This window comes from Lactuca serriola, chromosome 7 (assembly GCF_051521515.1).
Source record: "Lactuca serriola cultivar US96UC23 chromosome 7, Lser_US96UC23_V15, whole genome shotgun sequence".
NCBI lineage: Eukaryota > Viridiplantae > Streptophyta > Magnoliopsida > Asterales > Asteraceae > Lactuca > Lactuca serriola.
This window is the reverse complement of record NC_136414.1, coordinates 131,635,357-131,638,582: the sequence shown is the minus strand read 5'-3', so window position 1 is coordinate 131,638,582 and position 3,226 is coordinate 131,635,357.

The following is a 3,226-nucleotide window of genomic DNA, read 5'->3' as shown; positions in this document are numbered from 1 at the left end:
CGTAAACATCCTGCTGCATACCTCACCTTCGACCCCTCGGGGCAGAAGCTAGTCAACTGGGCAGACTCGATGTCTGCAATCCGTCGCCTGGCAACAATGGGGTCTTTCACCCCATGGAAATCCGGCGCACCACTGCCCCTGAAGTCCTTGAAGGACAGCGTGCGAGATCCTGACTGGCTAGATGCCATATCGCTCCTGAATGCCCGTAGGCGATCCTCCATCAACTCTATGATCCCTTCCTTGATCGACCCAAAGAGAATGGGGGTCGACTCAAGGATGCCCCTGGTGATCTCTGACGCGATGAACTCGCGTAGTCCCTCATCAATCGGCTCGGAACCTGATCCCGAACCTGACCCCTCCTGAACCGCCATCTACCGGCCTCAATCGAAGTACCACCATTCTGCAATACATCACAACAATCATTAGTGATACTGATACTTCCTGAGGGATCACAACTACTTACAAGTTCCCAGGTCTTATCTTGGCCTTCCTTGGTTCGGGTACGGATCCTCTGCTTTCAGTAGTACGGGCCCATATACCTTCCACATCTATCCGTACCTTCTTCAAGGAATGCCTCGACTCCACCAGATCCCTTTCACTACTGCTGATCACTGCTATACTCATCCTAGGCTCGCCCTAGGGAAGTCTCTAATTCTACTCTAACCAGTCCTCAGCTGCTGCAGGCCTCCTTGTAATGCCAATTAGCCATTACCCGAATACCATCACATGTGACGAGGCTCAGATAATCCTTCCAGTACCCGACTCGTCCCTACAACGGTTGAACTCAAACAAGAGCTACGCAGTAGGATCAAATTCGGCACTCTAAGATTATTCAATCCTGATCACATGTGACGTGACGCATTCGCCTAATGGCTAACTCCCATTATTCAGAGTCCCACGTAGCACGAAGCAAGCAGCATTTAGACAAGGGTAACAATCTCAATTAACTCTATCCACTTTCAGGAACTGAGCTAGCATAAAGTGCTAAGCTCATACTACCAGGCATAACCTAATCAGGCTATCCTACTTACTGTCTACTCAATAACTAGCATGCAATTTCTCATACAACTGAAACACAAATAGCAGGCACATATGGCATCACTCCTAGATCCTTAGTCCTATTCTAGCATGCTGTTCTACGAAAGCTGATAAATGTTGGAATAGTGTCTAAGGCTGCAACTATATTAGGCAAGTATTTGACCCGGTTGTGCATGGTTCTTTTGGGTTGCCTTCACCATAGCAACTTGATAGGATGATTTATTACGAGAGAGTAAATATTATTAATATATTATGAGAATAATATAATGAATAATATATTTGATTAATATAAGTCATAGAATTAATTAGAATTAATTTGGTGACTTAAAGAGATTAATTAAATAAAGGGGTATAAACTGTCAATTGTTTGATAGTTAAGCTTTAGACTGTAAATCCTTATGGATATGCTAGGAACAAATTCTAGAAGTTAAAAGGATAGCTAATTCGTCCAAAGGCTTATCTATGGAAAGGATTTGGATAGCCTTAAGAGAAGATTATCCAATTAGGGTTTAGGTTGTAACCCTTAAGGAGTCTACAAGTATAAATAGACCCCATAGCTAAGGGAAATCGGCACCTCTCCTAAAGCAAGAGAACCCTGGCCGATTTCCTCCCCTCTCCTCTCTCCTAAATCATCTTCCTTGCTATTGGTGTTTGTAAGCCATTAGAGGAGTGACATTTGTGACTCTAGAAGCTCCAAGACCTCAAGATCAACAAGGAACTCAAAGGTATGATTCTAGATCTGTCTCAATGTTGTTATTTAACCTAATTAGTCATTAGAAGACTTGGATTCAAAGCATGTTTATTAGAAAGCCTAGATCCGAGCATTAGGGTTTTGCATGCGCACATAGGAAAGTTCTTATGGCTAAAACCCATCAGTGGTATCAGAGCCTAGCTTGGTTTTCTTTAAATTGTTGCTTGATTAACTGAAACAAACCTGCAAAATTCGATTATTAGGTTTCTGAGTCATGGACTCGGCGAGTTCCAAGGTGGACTCGGCGAGTCCCCTTGTGCACTCGGCGAGTCCAGGCGTCAGGAATGGCCAGATTCGGGATTTTTTCATAATTATCTTATGGAAACTTACCTTAATCATAATAGATCAATCTAAATCCGATTTTTTGATATATATGACTATTATCTTGATCTAGTTAAAGGTATTTATCAACTAATAAAATATTTAATTTCCTTATATGATAATTAATTAATTATTTTAATCATTTTGGTAATTATCTTTCAAAGAAATCTTGAATAAAATCAAATATAGATAATTAGGATATTAATTGTTAATTAGAATTATTTGTTATTTGATCCTCCATGTTTTAAATGTTTAAAACTTACCCACAAGTTTTGAAATTTATATTTGTAATTAAAAGTTTTAATTTAGACAACTTAAATTTCAAACCCTAGATTTTAAAAGTTTTAAAATACAACCCTATACTAATATGATATTACTAGAATAATATATATATGTATAACTAAATGCTAGTCTTACCGTTAGTAGGCCTCATTCACGAAGCCGATCTATAAGGTGGGTATAAGGTTGCGGCCTATAAAATGGCGCTTAATGGATGTACACTCACACCCACCGCTTGCTTGATTGGTGGAGGGTCGTTAGCCGAACGGGTAGGATAGGGTAACCTCATCCTCTCATTAAAAGTATAATAAGAAATATAAAGTAACTACACATATTTTAAAAATTTCCCAATCTTAGTTACTTTAGGAAAAGTGAATTGATGCAATCCCATGAAATTACACTTTGCACCTTGCTAAGAAGTTAGTGGAGCGTGTGTGGTTTACCGGCACACTAATTGTTTCTAAGCGAAGGTGGCAAAGGGTGATTCATTGTTTATCATAGTTCGATGGAGCGTGTGTGGTTTACCGGCACATCGAATAGGTGATCGTTACAATGAAGGCACCATGTGAATTTGCATGGTAATTCACACCCGCTTTGTGATCCTCGGTATCCCAGTCACAAACAAGAGGGGCATATCGAGATTTAAACATGCCATTGAATAGTTTCAATGAATCTCATCCGAACCTAGGAATTCTCAAAAACACTTAGGACTAATAGTTTAAGTTTTGTGATGGAGAATTAGTGAATCGTCATTCACTTACCTTCAATTTATTTGCATGTTAGATTACCGCATCCCTTTTCTAGTATGTGAATGTTATTGTTGGATCCTAGCCCTAA